A 20001-nucleotide genomic window follows, 5' to 3' on the forward strand; every position below is an offset into this window, starting at 1 on the left:
ACGCATGGGATTGCCCCTGTGGGGGCTCACCTGTCCCTCCTGCTACTGAGGAGCCCACAACCAACTTCACCTTCTTGGGCCTCCGCTCAGCAGCTACGGCCACTTTTGCGGATGCGGCACCAGTCCCCTCACTCCCGGAAGATGTTGATACCTGGGAGGGTGACTGGCCCTTGCATCTCCTCCTGGTGGAGGCATCCCTGCTGTGGTGCTCCACAGCGCCATCTCCGCCCTCTTCCTCCATCGCCACTGTGGATAGGGAGACATTGAACACAAGCATCAGTGTACCGAACAAATGTCTGCTTGACACAAAGCAAATGCACATGAGTGGCACTGTCATACGTCACAACCATCATCACCCTCCACGTGCAACTAACATTCACATCCATGTACAAGGTACTGCGGGTACATCAGAAGTGGGGGTGTACCTCACATGCATCATGGTACTTGCACATCACATGCACACACATCACCTGACAGTCATGCATCAGGCCATGTAGACCACCTGTCACAGTGCGCTTGTGGACAACTGGGCAGCATGAGTCAATCACGCATTGAGATGCTCATGTGTCATGCATCCATGGGGTTGGTCAGTCACACACTCACTACTCAGACACACGCATATGTACACCATGCATGTCCATGATGGTGACATAAGCACCCATGTCTCACACCTCTTGCATGGCCAAGTTCAGACACAGGTATGCAAATATGTGTGCGTTGTCACATGCTGGTGCACATCACGCATTGCAACAAAGACACCATTGATGTGGGTGGCGCTTGAATTGACTCACATGCAGCACTGTCAGGGACATGCACACAGACATCTGTACAGGAGGCATGCCAGACATGAGGCCAAGGTGCACACTCCAGCCACAGGTCAACATACACATGCACTATGGCGGACAAGAACACATGAAAACTTACCAGTCGACTCCAGACGGAGCACCAAATTCAGGACATGGGTGTGCAGCGCTGGATCGATGCGCTCCAGGACCCGCATCTCATTGGTGGACAACCGGTCGCCGGCGCCTCGCTCCATCATCAGCAGCCTTGAGGAGGCTCCGGGACTTGTTGAGGGTCCTGGACCTGAAGTCTTCCCAGTGCTTCAGGACATATCGGTAGTTGTGGGGTGCCACCCACTCTGCTTTGATGGCACCCACGATGTTCACCCAGATCTTACTCTGTCCTTCCTTGTCAACGCGGGATGGTCCGATGAAGACAGCATCAAAATGCCCCAGGACTTGCTTCACCAGGATGCCAACTTCTCTGGAAGGGAAGCTGACAGCCCTCTGCCTCTCTGCTGGGGGGTTGCCACTTGCCTAAGATGGAGTTGGGTCAGACATGGCAACCCCCGAGGCAGGTGTGGGTGGGCCGGTAGTCCTGGGGCTGGGCTGTGGAACGATGGAATGGCAGTCGGGAGTCTTCAGGGTCAGCAGAGGTGGTCACAGCAACAGGATCACTGGCAATGGATGATGAACAGGCACCAAATTGCAGGGCACATAGGCAGCAGGCACACAGAGTGGGCTGGCAGCAGCAGATGGCTCGTAGGAGGCAGCTCGGGGTGTTTGAAGCAGGTAAATGGCCTCGTTGGCAGGAGCGTGGGTCTTCCGTGTGCTTTCGTGTGGCCAGTCGAATGCAGAGTGACTCTGCACATGTGGAAACAGCACGTTATCGTGTACTCAGAGGAAAGACCCTAAGCGTGTAAGTTACGTGACGCACGTGGGACGTTGGGCCCGTAGGACACCAGTGCACTGTATGTGCTTTTTTCATGGAGACCGACGCATGAGATTCTTCTTTTTGTGGGTTCATATGCGGATTGGTCACTACTGTGGCAGTGCATACTTCTTGTTTTGGCGGGGGAGTAGCCAATACGCCCACTCACCCGTGTGTTTTTCTTCATTTTTCCAGGCAGACGGTGAGTCGCACATGCATTTTCCCCACACTGGTTGCCCCTGTGTGTCGCGTACCCTATTTTCGAGGTCATAGTAGCCTATGTGTTCCATGCGTACGCATTTTTTGTGTTCCTGCGTGCCACTTGACAACAGGCACATGAGAGTTTTCTCCCCTACGGCATCGGCCGATCCCACACCAGTCCCTTGTGGAGTCCCGCAAGGATCCTGTGTCTCCCCAACCCTCTTCAATGTCTTCACCAAACCTCTATTTGATGTGCTTGACTATCTGGGTGTCACCTACACGAATTACGCTGACGACACCCAGATACTCATACCGATCACTGGTGACTGCATTGCTGACTCTAAAGCCCTTAATGACATTTACCTTGTCATACAAGCTTGGATGTCCAGCACAAACTGTGCCTCAATGATGATAAGACTGAGCTTCTCATCTTAGGCACGCAACAGAGACTTAACAAACTGAGTCCCCTGTTCGGCTCCTTTAACATTGACGGTTATCTGATTAAAGTATCTAAAGACACCAAAACTCTGGGTATATACCTGGACGCCTCCTTGACACTCACCAGACAAACCAATGCAGTTGCCGCTGCGTCTGCATACACCTGCAAATTGATCTCGGCCTGTCGCCCATTCCTTATTGCCCAGAATTGCACTACCCTGGCCAGGACCTTGGTTATGTCCAAATTGGACTACTGCAATGCACTGTACCAAGGCACTAACCAGGGTAATCTCAACAAACTTCAGACGACCCAAAACAATGCCATTAGAGCAGCCCTTAACATCCCCCGATCAGCCCACATCTCAGAAACCAGGAAGAACCTCAATTGGCTCTCAGATGCCCAAAGGATCTCCCTGAAAGCACTGGCCCTTACATACAAATGTGTTAACCACCAGCCCCCCTCATACCTAGCCTCGCGATTCACTCAATATACTCCAGCACGAGCACTCAGATCTGCACAAACCCAAGGTCTTGTGATCCCTAGATTCAAGCTTCATTCTGCTGGGGGCGCTAGCTTCCCTGTCCTGGCAGCCAAGCTTTGGAACACTGTACCACTCATGATCAGAACGCTACCTTCTTTTAACCAATTCAAACACAAAGCCAAGCTTTGGTTAGCAACATCCCACTAACAACCGCTCTTCTGTTTTTGGACGGGCCATCTGGGACCTAGCTCTGTTCTGCTCCGTTCTGTTTGTTGCCTTGATTTGTAACGTCATTTTTATACTCTGTGTACAACCTGTTGGGACTATTGTGATGATAGGTCTACTACTGTAATGTAATGTTCCACTGCCTGTAATGTAATGTTCTACTAAGATATGCGCCCGGTTGCCTTTAGGCCTGGTCTGCGCTATACAAATAAAACAAATACAAATGTGGGCTACCGAGAGGTCGCGTGCACCTTTGTTTTTATTGTTGGGGTGCCTGAGCATTTTGTGACCTGTTATTTTTCCCCAGGGGTCACATATAGCCTTGCAGGAGCACAGGGGTACCTTTTCCATCACATACCCTGCCCCCTTCACCCCAATTTCCCAGGACAATTGTTGTCTGCACCTCCCATTGGGCTAGTACATCAGTGCCATGGCTGTGAGGAAAACAAGTGGTAAGGGAGGCAAAGCTGGGAGACCTCCCAGAGGTGGCCGCGGTGGGGGACGTGGCCAGGGTGGCCAAGGTGGCTGTGGTGGGGGACGTGGCCAGGGTGGCCAAGGTGGCCATGGTGGGTGATGTGGCCAGGGTGGTCCATGAGGGCAGGCCTCCAGGCACATGCAGGGACAGCTATGCTCCCCCCACAAGCGGGTCAGGGATATGCAGCTGCTGCTGCCATCCCCAGCACCTGTCAGACCAGACCCGACAAGCAGTGCCATCTGCTGTCACGAGCAGGCAGGGTGTGGAAGCTGTAGGGGCAGCTGCCGCTGACACCACCCTGGCTCAGGGTCAGCCAGCCTGGACTGGATTGGTCCCGGAACAGGCACAGGACTACTCACAGGCCAATTTCCGTATCGCGAAGGCCAAGGCACGTGTGGTGAAGGATGCTGTCACCAGGTCTAGTGGAACTGGGGAAGCTGTGCTGTCTGCTGCCCCGAAGCAGCCAAGGTGTGGAAGCTGCAGGGGCAGCTGCAGCTGACACCACCCTGGCTCTCTGTCACCCAGCCAGGAATGTGTTGGTCCCGGCCCTTGGCACCGAGGCAGGTGTGGCACAGGGTCCTGGCAACAGCACCCAGCTGCCGATACCTGCAATCTGACCTTCGGTCCTCGTGGCATTGCCTGCTTCCATTGGCCAGTCAACTTGCGCTTCAGCCCCTACTGACAAGAGTGGCACAAGCCACTCAGGGTCCGCACCACCTCCCAAGAGGAAGAAGCGTGCTCCAGCAGAACAGGTTGGGACCCCAGACACGGCTCAGCCCTCAAACACATCAAGAAAGCGGAGTTTCTGTAATGCGGAACTGGACGCACTTGTGGACTATGTGTTTGAACATGGCCACAACATGCTGTTGACGGCAGGGAGCAAACATACGGCTGCTCAGCGTAGGGCTCACTGGCAGCGCATCTCGGACGATATTAGCGCCTTGGGATATGAGAGGCACACAGCAGATGATGTGATGAAGCGTTGGAATGACCTCTGGCACCAAGCAAAAGACAAGCTTGCTGCAAAGTACACCTCTACTCAGGTGACTGGCAGTGGGACACCATCTGAGGACGAAGAACTCACTCGACATGAGGAGATTGCTGGTTGTTTCATCGCAGTGGAGCAGAACCGAGGCGTGGAAGGGCAATGTTCGGTGAGTGGTAACGCGTGTGTGTCCACGCCATGTGTATGTTGATTGGGTGATGTGTTATGATTGTCCGCCAGTTCAGGCTACATTGACATGATTGCCATGTGATACCCATGTGATGTTGGACTGATACGTGGTTGTTTTCATGCTGACTGCATACAAACCATGTCCTGCACACGGAGGCAATCCTCATCACCACACCTGCTCCCTCCTTTCATCACAATCTCTGTGCAACCTCTCTTGGCCCTATTCTTGCTCCAACCTATGGTCGCGGATAGCCTGTGATTAACTACCACTCAACACTCACCTTCTATCGTCACATGACTGACGTCTCTGTGTGGTCACCCTGCGAGCTGTTCGTCCTCAGAGGGATTTTTCCTTACCTCTCCATCCCCCAGCAGCTCACTGTCTCCATGTGTCTGGTGGTTCCAATGGCGGACTACTGCAACGGGCAGTACCAGAATTTCTGTGAATATGCACTCTTCCCTCTGCAACTCTGCCAGACCTGGACTGTGTGGAACGTACTTTGGCCTTGTTGCAGGGTATCTCACTCCAACTGTGTGGATGGCACAGGCTCACAGTGGCTATGAGTGTTCATTCCTGGACCCTGTGCATTCCCAGCAAGTTCATATGGGTCCTGGGCAAGCCATTCATTCAACTACATCACCAGTATTTGCTTTCTTCTCATGGTATTTCATCATCCCTTTCCTGCTCACTCAGGGTCAGTTGCTCCTCATGACCATTAGTTTGGGGTTCTAGTCTGTGTCGAGCGTAAGCCTCCCTCTCTTACAGGCTCCCTGCCTCTATGCAACTGCTGTTGTTGCTTCTCTGGGTCTGGGAGCACTTCTGATGCTTCCTCATGCGTTGTGCTTACTGTATTGTATTGTATTGTATTGTATTGTTTATTTATTTATAGAGCGCGCCTGGCCGTTAAGCAACTGGGCGCTTGCAGAAAATAAATCTTGGGTTACGGGTACATGAATACGTTACATTACTTAGGTTACAGGATCATATATTACAAGCTCATATATCAAGCATTTCTTACTTACAAGAGAGATATGTTACATATATCAGAATCTTTTTGTGTTGCACTGTCGGATGACTTACAGTAAAGATAAGTTACAGTTACAGTGTTTACAATAAATATACAGAGTCTTTGGCATAGTTGGGGCATTTAGCGGCCGTTAGTTTTAAGCCAGAGTTTAGCGTTGGCTTTGAACACATGGAAGGAGGGGGTAGCTCTAAGTGCATCTGGGATGGAGTTCTAGAGCTGCGCTGCTAGGACCGGGAAGCTGGACCCACCAGTTCTTTTCGGTTTAAAGTTGGGGACTTTGGTGCTATTTGAGAGGGCCTTTCTGATGGGACGTTCAGAGGTGTGCTTTGTGAATTTTTCTGCCAGGTATGCAGGAGCTTTGTTGTTCAGACAATTGTGTGTAATGTTCAAAGTTTTGAGTTTGATACGGTCATTGATGGCCAGCCAGTTGACGGCTCTTCTATGGGTAGATATGTGTTGTCCTTTGGGGATGCCTAGGGCTGTTCTGAGGGCATTGTTCGGCAGGGTTTGGAGTTTGTTAGTGTTATGTTCACTGGTGCCTAGGTACAGTGCATTGCAGTAGTCTAATTTAGAGAGGATGAGGGCTCGCGCTATAGTGGTGCAGCTATCTGTGGAAAGGTATGGTTTGCAGGCGTGGATGAGTTTGCAGGTGTAACTGGTTGCTGAGGCTGTGGCATTTACTTGCTTGTCGAGGGTGAGAGCTGAGTCTAAGTAGAAACCTAAGGTTTTAACTTCCTTAGCTACCTTGATTTTGATGCCATCGATCGTGATGGAATTGTAAAGCTGGGGTAGTTTGTTCAGTTTATTGGTAGAACCAATGATTAAGAGCTCGGTCTTATCGTCGTTAAGACATAGGCCATGAGTGGCCATCCAGGTTTGGATGATTTGGTAAATTTTGTTTATGAGTCTGGTGTCTTTTTCATAATCACCTTGGATTGGGATAAGGATCTGGGTATCATCGGCGTAGTTGGTATATGAGACCCCTAGTCTGTCCAATATATCAAAGAGAGGCTTTGTAAAAATATTGTATAGCGTGGGGGAAACACATGACCCTTGAGGGACTCCGCAGGTGATGGGGACTGGATCTGCTGCTGATGAAGGTGAGAAAACTCTTATGGTTCTCTGGTCCAGGAATGAATTTATCCATGCCGTGGCTTTTGTAGAGAAGTTGGCTACCGATTTGAGGTGATTGCACAGTACCGTGTGATCTACCAGGTCGAAAACAGCTGATAGGTCTAGGAGTAGGAGAATAGACACATCTCCTCTGTCTTTGCACTTGTCTAGCTGGTTTTTAAGATCAAGGAGAGCCGTTTCGGTTCCATGACTTGGCCTAAATCCTGATTGTCTTGTCCCTAGTAGATTGTTGCTCTCCAGATAATCTTGGATCTGAAGATATGCAGCTTTATCTAAGATTTTAAGGAGGAACGGGACAGTTGTTATGGGCCTATAGTTCGTTGGGACGTTGGGGTCCAGGTTAACTTTTTTTGGTAGAGGTAGTATCCATGCGTCTTTAAGACTTGTTGGCCCAGAGCATGATTTATATGAGGAGTTAATGAATGATGTGACGAAGGGGGCTAGTTCATGTGCAGCCTCTTTAATAATTGGGGCTGGACAGGTGTCCCCAAGTCATCGGGACGGTTTCAAGGACAAGATGATGTTCTTAGTTTCTGCAGTAGAGATGGCTCTAAAGCTGAATTGGTTAGGGGGTTTAGTTTGGTTGGTGGCAAGTTCCTGGAGGATGGTTTCTTGCGTGGAGAGGGCGATGTTGTGGAGGGCGGATTTTTTGCTCGTATTTTGTCTTGTAGCATTGTGATTTTGTTGCAAAGGGCTTTTTGAATGTTAGTGCACCAGGCTTTGTCTTTGGTGCATGAATCTATGGGTGCAATTGGGGATTCTAATTCTCTCAGAATGGAGAAGATTTCCCTGGTATTCAAATTCACTTTTTTGATTCTGTCATTAAAGGTCTCTTTTTTAGCCTGAATGATTTGTTTTTTGTAGCTGTTAGTGAGGGCAGTGAGAAGGTCTTTGTTGTGGGGAGAGGGTTTTTTTTCTCCAACAGGCTTCTGCATGTCGTTTCTCTTTGCGTAAGGCTTTTAGCGCGGGGGTGAACCAGGTGTTCAGATGGGCAATAGGTTTTGTCCAATACTGTCCTCCTCTCCCCTGCTGTAGTCCCATATGACTGAAGGAATGCAATTGGCACCTGCCCACACTGTCTGCTACGACACGGTACTCTGAGCAACCATTTTGAGTCATGCACTGCCTCCAAGCCATCCTCTGCCCTTGGGGGTGTGGTTTACTGTATCCCTACAACCCACTACTAACACTACACATAATAACTGCACTTGCCATTACACTGCCATCAGTCCACGACATTCACATTACTGCCTAGGTGTTCTCAATGATAGTTGACGCCTTACACGTGTACTGCACTGCACCCACACACTTCTGAGCCCTGTTCTCCCCTTCCACATGCCTATTCACTTGCATCATGTCAAAGTGACCTGCCATTGATGACTCCATGTTCTTCCTTCACTGTATTTCAACACCCTAGCATTGTTGCAGCCTGTGAAATGTGTGTTTTATCATAGTGATTTCAATGAAATGTCAAATGACATGCATTCTTCATGGCTTACGGACAGTAGTATTGAGCTTCCATCTGGGTCTGGTTGACAGTTCGGGCATGGCTATGCTACGTGCCATCTGTGTGTTGGTGTCTGTCATGTTTGTGGAAGGACTATGCCAGTCACAAGCTTGTGTGGGATGCAGGTGCTATGCACTATGCAGTACATGTCTTATTTAACCATTTGACAGGCATCCATGTTTGCTTTCAGGATCCCATTCCATTACATTGGCACTGCGTGCATGCCTGAGTTTGTGTCATGTGTCACATGGCTGCTTCATGTGTTGGCTGTCAACATTGTAATACCTATATTTCCAAAAAGGTAGCAGGCGCTCCTCTCCAGAAAGACCAGAGCATGATAACCTGTTCTGTGTTTTTTTCCCCACTTTGAGATGAGAGTTTGCTGCCATCACTTTTTGCTCACTGCACCTTTCACAAATGGGAAATATCTATTTGCACATCAGTCTTTGTCCCGCCCACATGGGCAGTCCAGCACCGAAATGCTATGGCAATTCCCTTCCGAACAAGAGTAACAACAGCAACCCCATACACGTGTTTCAGGCTTGTTGGGCCTCATCAGTGAGGTGGAGCTGTGCCTCTCTGAACACAGTGAGCAGGGATTCCACGTCTGGTTTCCCCCAGGTAACTCAGGTAACCAACCCCAAGTTCCTTGCAAATATTTCCAAAAAGGTAGCAGGTGCTCCTCTCCAGAAACAACACGGCATGATAACCTGTTCTGTGGTTTTTCCCCAAAAAGCAAAAAGTGTGTCCTGCAAACTCTCATCTCAGAACAGGTTATCATGCCATGTTCTTTCTGGAGAAGAGCACCTGCTACCTTTTTGAAATAATTGTAATACCTATGTGTGTGGCCTATGCTGTTAACATGTGTGGTCATGTCTTCTTTTTGATTTTGTGCAGGTGATGAGGCACTGAAAACAGTGGAGGAGGAAGAGATAGCGGAGGGGTGGAGTATTCAGAGCCCCAACCAGGCACCAGTGGAGGCCGCGGGGTGGTAGCGCACAAATATCCATTGGTGCTACAAACCATCCTGGCCAGGGGTGTCTCTGAGTACACCTCAGAGGAACCCTATGCCTCTGGTGCTGAATCGGAAATTGACCTCTCATTGCTGTCGCAGGTGAGTGATTCTGCTGTGGATGCTGTTCTGTCCGACACACCTGCAGTGGGGGTAGACCCCTCAGGGGGCCAGTCAGTGTTGGTACATCCGTCTGTGGTGGGTACAGGTGCAGGGTCACAATCCGCACCACTTGCTCCTGTTCCTGGGGCAGCTGGGTGAGTGAGGAATGCAGTCCTGCAGCCACAGCCAGCACCAGCACAACAAAGTCCAGGTATCCTTGGGCCTGACAGGTGTGGTGTCTGGCAACGCGGTGGCCGTGTGCCACCCGGGAATACTGTGTGGGAGAATTCCATGTATGCCATTGCACAGCAACAGGAGGCATCATGTGAGATGATGGCTCAGAGCGTGGAAAGTGTGGCCAATTCCATTCTCCCCCCTGAAAGGCAGATGGAGCTCCAGCAGCAGGCAGTGCGGTCCACATACCGCTCACAGAGGCTGGACATGTTGGCCGCCAACAGAGAACAATGGACTGAACTGGGGGCTCTGCGCACAGCCATGGCTGCAGAGGCACAGGCACACAGGGATGCCCTGAGGGAAGAGAACACCCCCCCAGAGCTACTCTGGCACCACTTGAGATGGCCAGCAGTAGACAGGTGGAACTGCAGATGGGGCAGCTGAAGCACAACATCTCGGCTGAACTCCATGCAACCCGGGAGGAGATCTGTGTGTCACGTGAGTCTTTGCAGGCGGAACTCCGTGCAACACGTGAGGTGCTGCATGGGGACCTCTGTACTGTAATCCTGCAGAATCAGTCCTTTCAGGCCTGCATGCATGCCACCATTGAGGAGCATACCAGGGCTATGCGTGGTCAGCCTCCCTTGCCACGCTCACCTTTTAATGTTACACCAGAGGGTGCCGACGGCGGCGAGAGCTCTCCCACTATAGGCTAGCCGTGCATGCCATGAACCCATGGAGGGTTTTTTATATTTGTTCTCAACATCCACGCATGTGGGTGTTGATGTGCACCCTGCACCTCTTCCCTCCTGGGTGGTCCCGCTGCCCCCTGGTCCCCCATGGCCATTTTTTTATTTTTATTTTGTATTATTTTTCTGTCTAATGTGCATTTATGTAACAGTGTGTTGCTTTGTGTGCCACCCATAGGCATCCACTGTGTGTTCCTGCTGGGCCCATACAGGCTTGTCTCGTGTTTGTGTTTGTGGCTTGGGGTCCAGACACATATGCCACTCCTGCTTCCCCTTTCCATGGGCTTGCAAGCAGGACAGCGTGTGACAGTAACTTACACAGAGGCATTGGGCTTCCATCATTTCTGTGGCCAGTCTGATGTCCAACATGTGTACACACCCCTTGTGGGGATTCATGATTGTTTGACCAGTGCATGTTTAGCATGCATTTTGCTTTGGATATTGGTAAATGTGTATTTTATGATGTTACATCTTCATGTATTACCTTGCCTGTCTCCAACACTGATACCCTTCAGGCTGTATGCGTTTCCCTGCCCCCTTCAGCTTGCAGAGACCCACTCAAGATGGAAGGGTCCATGTGGTGGCTTTGTCACTTTGAGGCACCTGTGCTATTGTGATTGGTCACTGTCTGACATTGTCACTGTTGGGTCCTGTGTTTATGATATGTTATGCTGGTAAATGGATGTTCCTGTGTACGGTTTCATTTTGATGTGTCAGAGGGAATTATTTCGGACATATTTCCATTTTTCAAAGTGCCCTTTGTGACAGTTGTGTCATGTTTTGTGCATTTACTTTTGACTTTGTACATTGCATGCCATTGTGTGGTGTGTCGTCCGGGTAACATGGGTTTTTGGGAGAGTTCTGTTGACAAACAAGTATTTGGATGTGCTGTTTTGCATGGGGTTAGTGGCATACTGCATCTTGAATCTGTTCCTTTTGGTCACACAGGATTGTGTTGCTTTAAGTAGATAGGGATGAACACAATGTAGCACTTCCAAGGACACATTATCAGGGTGGTAAGGTAGTGACAGTTGATTGTCCCTATGTCATCATCGATTGTCACCTGGAATGTGCCAGGCCTGTGTGCACTCCGCAGGGGTCAGAATTTAGGTAAAACATTGTGCCACAAGCTGGGTACGGGCAGCCTCACCACGTGCCCTTTCCCCTCCCATGCGCAGCGGGCGTCCATGTGGGTGGGGATGTGGGGGCACCACCATGTCCACCGGTACGCCCTGCCGTGTTGCAACATTGTGCAGGACACATGCTGCCACAATGATCCTGCACACTACTGGTGGTGCATATAGTAGCTGTCCACCGGAGCGGTCAAGGGAGCGGAAGCGTGACTTTCGCACTCTGAATGTGCGCTCCACTATGGCCCTGGTTGCAATATGTGATGCATTGTATCTTACCTGGTGTGGTGTGGTGGGGTTCCGTATTGGCATCATCATGTAGGTGCTCAAAGGGTAGGCACTGTCCCCTGGGGAGGTGATAATGGTTGTCATTAGTTGGGTTTGTCTATTTGTCTGTGTGTGACATGCATGCATGTCAACAGACATTTGTGCTCACCAAAGAGCCATGTGTTGCCATGCCTCCCAGCTTCCAGTTCCCGGTTTAGGGGTGACATTCTGAATATGAAACTATCATGGGTGGACCCTGGATAGTTGGCATAGACAGAGGTAATGATTATCTTGGCATCACATACGACCTGCACGTTGATGGAATGCCAGTGCTTGTGATTTTGATAGATGTGCTCAGTGGTCCTAGGTGGACGTAGGGCCACATGGGTGCAATCAGTGGCACCAAGCACTTTGGGGAAGTGTGCCACCCTGTAAAAGTCCTGGACCAAGCCCTGCCTTTCTGCGGGTGTTCTGGGCATGTATATGTGCCTGCAGACTGAGGGGCGTGTATTCATGATTGCCAACACCTGGTGTAGGCAGTGTGACTGTGTGGGCTGTGAGACGCCCCCAACTATTGCGGTTGACCACTGAAATGACCCAATGGCCACAAAATGCAGTAAATTGAGCACCTTTTCCAAGGGGCTCAGTGCTTGGGAGTACAGGGTGAGTGGTGTGAGGTCATTATCCCAATCAGTGACCAAGTCTAGGATGATATGAGGTGGAAACCTATGTCTGCCATAGACCTGGTCATCAGGCATCCCAAAAAGGCTGGTCAGGTGTAAAAAAATGTGGGGCATGGCTATCCTCCTCCTGCGGTGTCCCACGATCACATCTGCGAGGAATGGTGCATTCATCATAGTTTTATATGTGCATTTGTTGTTTGCGTGCACTTTTATGCATTGGCTTTGAAGCGTGGGGGCGCTTCCGCCTGCTTTCGCGTGGCATACGTGTTTCCGGGTTTTCGCGTCTTTTGCTGCGCAACGGTGAGCCATGTTCGATTCCATGAATACATGTTGTTAGCGCGCGTGTGGGTGTTGCGAGGATTTTCACGTGTTGTTCCACATTTCACGTATTCCGCCCCTTTTTAGGTGTGTGCGCAGGACAGTGTGCACCTTCACTGGCTGTATCACCCAAGGCATTTGTGGTGTTGCAGTAACGTGTTGGACCCATGCAAATTCAGCGCAGGTCTCAGGTAAGCCACGCGCAATGTATTCCATGAATACGTATGCACGCGAAAACGGGCGCTTGCGTCCGTTTTCGCACGCAAGTGCCCGTTTACGCGTGCAAGCACCCATTTTTGGCGCACATTTATTCCATGAATTACCCTTTGAATATATCTAACTGGAATTCGGCCTAAAAGGTGTAGTAGTTGAGTGTATGCAAAAAATGATTATGTGTTATGCTAATATAATGCTAATTGATAATGACACCATTATAGTGCCATATATGCAAGCATATCTACAAACTGATAAGTGTAATAGTTGTGGTACAATAAGCAAAATTGTAAACCTGCATAAAAAATGGTTTTGAGCCTTAGATAGCATATCCAGTCATATATCCAACACTCAAAGGAAAACCTTGTTGGCAAAAGAACTGCAGAACTATAGCCAAGAAAGTCACTTAATTGAATTGGCTACTAAGCGATTAAGTGGACAATATTGCCAATATTTGCAACTACGAACTGTGAAACCCCTATTATAACAGCTTATTTTCCATCTGTATCTGTTGATGAAATTTAATTGTTGTGAAGTATTAGATGTAATAAGGTCACAAATAGGCAGAGCTCAACATGACAGATTTTGTCGCTTATGTGGCTGCGAGGAACAAGAGTCGCTCAAACACTTGCTGGTATACTGTGAGAGTTTAGTGAAAATCTGCGATTCTTCTCTGAAGGCCTATGATAATAATACAGATACCAGAGATGAATCGTGGATATGGATGCATTTTATGAAAGGTGATGATATTAATCTCTTCTATTTTATGATAACATTTTATAAGGAAATATTGTTTATCGCATAATGAGTAAGAACGGTGAGATGGATTTTGAATGATTCTGTATGTATTTTGTTACAATCAATGTGGACTATGGCCAGTAATACTGCTGCGTGATCTTAATGATTGTGATAATAGTATTTTATTATTCTTAAAGTGTTTAAGTGGGATACCATGATGATGAAAATATTTTATATATGTATGTAAATGTATGTTGTATATACAAAGCAGTTGGCTACTCATATATTATCAATAAATAAAAAATAAAATAAATAAAGTGGTGGTGAAAGTATCTTGATACATTTACAGGGTCAAGAGAGCAGAGTTCTCCTGGTGTTCTTATGTCTATCCCCTCTTTGTTTTGGTTTCCTATGCGTAGGAAGTCATGCAAGTCATCCCATGCATATTCTGCACTACTTAGAGTCACAAACCATGTGGGTGGGCCGAGGTTCCTTAGCATATACCATACATCAGCATGACTTCAGAACCAGTATTCTTTTGTACCATTCATGTTTGACAAGAGATTTGTGATACTTGACTGCAAAACTTCATCTTTGTCTTATTTTTTGAAGTAATTGGATAGCAGACATGATTGAAAAATTGCAGCCTGTTTTTAATGTGTGTGCAACTCTGTAACATAGAGTTTATTTATTTATTTGCATTTTTAAAGCGCTCACACAGCCCGGGGGCATCAAGGCGCTATTACAGATTTTTTTGTTGTTGTCTTAGTTGCATATTTCTAACACGCTTAAAAACCCAGAGTTTTCTAAGTGCAGACCCGGGGATCGAACCTGTGTTGCTTTGTGTCGTCTTACTTCCAAGGTGAGCATGTTGCCACTGAGCTATCCTCCCAGGACAAGATGCTAGTTCACTTTTGAACAGGAGGTGGAATATGTATTCAACATTTTGACTGCATCTGGGGTGTTCAGAATACATTCTTAAAGAGTGGTATTCTGATGCTGCTGTTTGTGTGGATCTTTCATCATATCTTCCCTCTTTTCCTGTAGGAATGAGTAGAGATAAGGCCTGTGCTTCTACACTTTTCTCCCATATGCTGATTGGAGATCCTTTGGCTTGACGCATTTGATATGTTTCTAATGCATCATCTATGGTGTCTTTGGAGTGCAAAGGGTGAATTGTATACTGGTCTTAAATATTGGATTTCGAAATAGGATCTGCAAGTTCAAATTGGGCAGTTGGTGAGGAGTCCTACATTTTTTGGGTGGTTTCCCTTAAATTCTGTTCAATATTTATATCTTTGTAGTAGTCATTGTTTACTTTTAGATATTGTAGCGCTTTTCTAACTTTGTTTAAGTCTACTATTTGTTGCCAAATGTGTTTGTCTTTCGTTGGTCCACCATTAACTAAGATAATGAAAGATTGATCTATTGGCCGTTGCACTCCTAGCGTTTCTACATTTTCGTTAAGATCTAATGGCAAATAAACTACTTTGCCACAAATGCCTTTTAGTAATTCAGAAGGAGGCCATTTGGCTGTTTTGGGTTAAAGGCGTATTATAGCTGTTTGGGTATACTGTTTGGATTATAATGCTCTCATACAAATTAAGCTGCTGGAGAAGTTTGGGAAGTGGGAATATTTCCAAGTTGTTAGTGACAGTCCATGAAGGCATTTGGTTATTATCAAGCTTTGTATTGCAGTATGTGCAATGTATTGAGGGGTAAGTCATTTTGTATTTGTCTTCAGTTATAAGATATAGAGCTAATTGGAACCATTGGGATTCCTCATTGTCTTCTAGTTTGTAAGTCATATCTACAGTTTGTGTGCTCTTTTTATAAAACATTCTGCGACGACACACACATACTTGGTTTGGTACTTCAGCAGATGTCTTTTAAACTTTGCAATTTCTTTTTTGTAAATGTTTAATAAAATATTTGGCATGTGTAAGGTTTTTGCAAATGTTTTCTAAAGTTACTGAATTTTCTAAGTCATCTTCACTTCCAAAATATTTACTTTGGATGTGATGTATTTGTTGAAGGGGTTCTTTGGCTGTCCCATATAGGAGAATGTTATTATGTTGGTATGTTGCAGCTGTGAATCAGGTCCTTTTGCATAGTACACACTCTGGAGAAGGTTCTGTATGGTGGAATGGTGTGTTGATGACATTTTGATGTGGTGCAAGGTGCTGTTGTAAGCAGGTCCTGAAATACAGGCTAATGAATGTCTTCGCAGTCCAATGTAATTGTGTACTGGACAGTCGTCCTTCCTTCCTTTGTAAAGTTTTTATTCTAATTTTGTCTTTTACTTTCACATACTGATTGCAGAATTGTTGTAAAGATTTGAAGGATTGTTTTTCCGTCTGTTACACATTGACCTGCATGGCCATTTGTAGACTGGGCGGAATTGGTTGGTTGGAAGGAACAGTTGATTGCAAGTTTGTTGGGGATGCTTTTTTCAATAAGGGTTTCTTGTGCCATAATGGTGTTTTCTAGCATTTCATACCCCCAGCCAGTACTATGTATTGCTATTGGGGTTCTCTGTTCTTGTTTATAAGTCTCTTCTTTGAAATATGGTTCTGTGCTGCTTGTGTGAATCCATTCACCTTCACAGAAGTTCACAAAGGTATCTATGTTGACATTGTGCATGTTTAGAAGTACTTTTTGTAGTTTACTGATTAATTTTGTTAGTGGTTTCAGTCTGTTTAAAATGAATATAACACATTTTCTTTTGAGGAGAATTGTGCTGTCAATGAGAGCTTCCAGGATTTGTCTTCTGTGGTAATCTTTAAGGGTGGAGCTGGACTTTCCCGTTGTTTTTATAAGATTGTGCAGTACTCTACAGTGGAAAATTGTTTGGTAAATACATTTTTGGGAATGCTTAACTGTGGCTATGTTAACATTGGTAGATATAGTGGTAACATTATTAGTAGTGTTTTCTTCTTTATACATTTGTTTTTATTTTTACTTTTTGGAAGAGGGGTCCTATGTTATTTAGTGCTAGCTGGTTCAGTTTTGTTGACTGACTGTATGAGCAGTTTTGTTTGAATATTTGCTATAAATTCTGCTAAAGGTGGAGGAGTACTTTGCATGCTTTTATTTTTAATCTGCTCTGTTTTTTCTTTGTTTTGTACAGAGTTGCTTTGTCTGTTGGAGAAAAAAGGAAATTGTGGGTGTGAAAGATGTGGAATATATTTGCATGCATTGTGAATGCATGTGTGAATATGTGGGCAGCCATAAATGGAGGGCTGTCTGATTGTGCAATGGGCTGCTAGTTCTGGTTGGGAAGGTTGTAAGAGTTGCTGTGTGTGTAGATGTGTGAAGGGCTTGGGTTTGTGCATAAGAGAGTGCTAGTGTGCATGAATTAGTAAGGACATTAAGATGTTTTCACAATAATAGTGGGTGTTATGATCATGGTGTTCAGATGAGAAAACAAAGGGTTTACCTGCTGAGGTGGAATGAATAAGAGTGAAATAAATGTTGTTTGTTTGAAAGGAATTTTGTAGGCTACTATGAGGCTACGCTGTACATTGTGAGTAACAGAAAGAATAATAGTACACTAGTATACTTACTTTGTAGGATGTGAAGAGTAGTTTTCTTCAGGCAGTTGTCTTCCAGGAGGTAGGTTGTTGTCTTCTAGAAGGTTGTTCATCACAGCAATTGGGAAGGAAGAGAATTAGTGGGTATGTATGGTAATGGTGAAGTCATTTTAGTACAAGAAGACATTATTTTGGAATGTAGGAGGAGTTTTTGAGAAGAAGAGTTTGTAACATTGGACCACATTACAAGTATGGTGGTAACCCTGCTGTTGGTGCAGACAGATTGCTACTAGATTCCTAATCATTTTGGCAGCTGACTTTGCAGTGGCAGCAGGACAATACCGGTCCTGTTGGCCTGGAATGTCAGGTGCTGGAAAATGTTGTTCCCTATGTATGTGGAGTTGTATAGCACTCTATGAGAATGGGGACACGGGAACACCATCAGCATTGCTAATGGGGCTGGTGGTCCCTTGATAAGTATGCCTCATGGGGTTGGAGAAAGAAAGTGTGACATTTTTATACAATTGAACATGGAAAATGCTGATCATTCAAAAAACTGTCCTTTTAGGGAGGCTGCACATGAAAGGTAAGAAATGGTTTTGTGGATTTACAGCAGTAATGTGTGTAACTTCTTTCTAAAAAAAGAAATGGATATGGAAAATATTTGCAGAAAACTTTAAAGTGGCACTTGCATGAAGGTTTGTTATGTTGTCAGTACATGCATACTTGTGAATGGGATGTTTTGTAATGGGTACTTGCTTATCAAATGATGATTATTTTGCTTGTATTTTGGGAGTTGTGGTTGCATTAGAAATGGTGCACGGCAAGTCCCAGAATGCAGAGACAAATTGAGGAGCCAAGAAGCATGTACAGATTAGACAGGAGAATGTTAGCTAGCAAGTATGAATGTGTGGGAAAGTTAATGAAATTGCACACACTGAGCGTTATTTCAATATTTTTGAGAAATTGTTTCCATTTTCTATCATGTATTTATTAAAAATTACTCACAGCACTGTTGTAAATGTACAAATGTATTTATTTGTTTTACTTGAAATGGTGCTGAAATAAGTATTTTTAAACACATTTCATTTTGCCATTGTAGGAGTTTTAGTGTAACTTTGTTTGTGGGAGAAGTGGTATTGAAAGAATGAATGAAAAATATAATACTTGCTATATTGTAATGGGTCATATTGGCAAGTATGCATGTACTAGTAATATATTGAACTTTGACACAGGATCTGCCACTTAAACATGCTGTGGAAATGTTTTAAATATGATTATCTTTTCTTTCCCAAAAAAGACACAGAGAGTGCTGCTGAAATTGCAAATATGTGCTTTGAAACTGTTATGAAAATGCTCATTAAAAGGAAACTTTGCAACCACACAGCATTGTAAGTAACTGCCAGTTGATGTCAAGAGGTGGGACAAATGAGAGTATGATTATTGAGTAGGTTAATGCAGGTTAAGTGGTAGGAACCCTGTTTATAAGCATGTGTAGAAGAGTTAAAAATGCAATTTTAAAAAGATATGCATACCTGTACCTGTACCTGTACCTGTGTGTTGATAGATGCAGATGTGGTTGAATCTGCAAATAGAAATCTTGGAGATTTTTACACTAGTGTTTGATGCAGGTGCTTGAGAGTAACAGGAAACATGTACTCTCAGTGTTCAACAGTACATTTGAAGTGTTGAACTGAGGTGACAGAGGATGATATAGAGTTTTTGGATGTGATTGTTGGATGGGTGTGTGGCAGCTGGAAAGTAGCCAATTAGGGAGTGCTACAAAGATGAAAGTGTAAAGGGAAGATGGGCTGTCCTGCGTTACGATGTCCACGGACAGCATGGTAGTCCGTGGAAAGTGTATGCCACATCTGGGTCCTTTAAGGATGCCTGGCATGGAAAGGGGACTGTGGGGATTAGCCATTGAGGTCTTCTGGTTGTGCTTCATAGGAAGAGAAGGTAACAGTTCTTTTCACTGCTGTGTGTAGGGAAGATGGCTGTGGTTGTGCAGTTGAGAAGGATTACTGTGTGGATGGTGAGAGATTATTTCATGGTGAATTTAAAAAGGTACAAAGAAATGCGTGGTATTTCTGCTAACCTTGGATTTGGAGGGCCTTAAGGCTTTTTGGTATGGTGTGCCTGGGCAGAACTGGAAGACTTTATTTGCACATTGTAAAAATATGTTTCTTTTCCAATGTTAAGATGTGATTGTGGTGCATTGTGGAGGACATAGTTTGGGGTATACCAGTGCAATAAATTTGCATATTGCACTGAAGGATATGCTGAAGCCACAAATGGAACTGTTTCCACGTGGAAAGGTAATATTTTCACATATACCTCCTCGGGCAGAATGGAGATATCCCAATGTGTTTTGTCCTCAACAAGAAGCAGGAAGGCACCTTGTGCACAATGGGGTATGTTCTTTTTTGCATGCTGTTGGGGTAACATCCTTCCCAAATGAGAACATTCTGGTGGATGGTGGACATACTTTGTCCAGTGACGGCATCACTTTCACTGATTGTGGCAATGCAATCTTTCTTGACAATATTCAAAATGCACTCAGAATGGTCTTGTGAACATGATGTAGAGTGCATGTGAGTAGGTGTAGGAAAAACAATCTGAAAACCCCCCCAAAAAAAGCAAAATACAAAAAAAAGGACATCACTCAATAGTAAATAACTTACCTTGCATTTAATTTCTCTCCC

The sequence above is a fragment of the Ambystoma mexicanum genome, chromosome 5q (assembly GCF_040938575.1).
Source record: "Ambystoma mexicanum isolate Mex_15411 chromosome 5q, UKY_AmexF1_1, whole genome shotgun sequence".
Lineage (NCBI taxonomy): Eukaryota > Metazoa > Chordata > Amphibia > Caudata > Ambystomatidae > Ambystoma > Ambystoma mexicanum.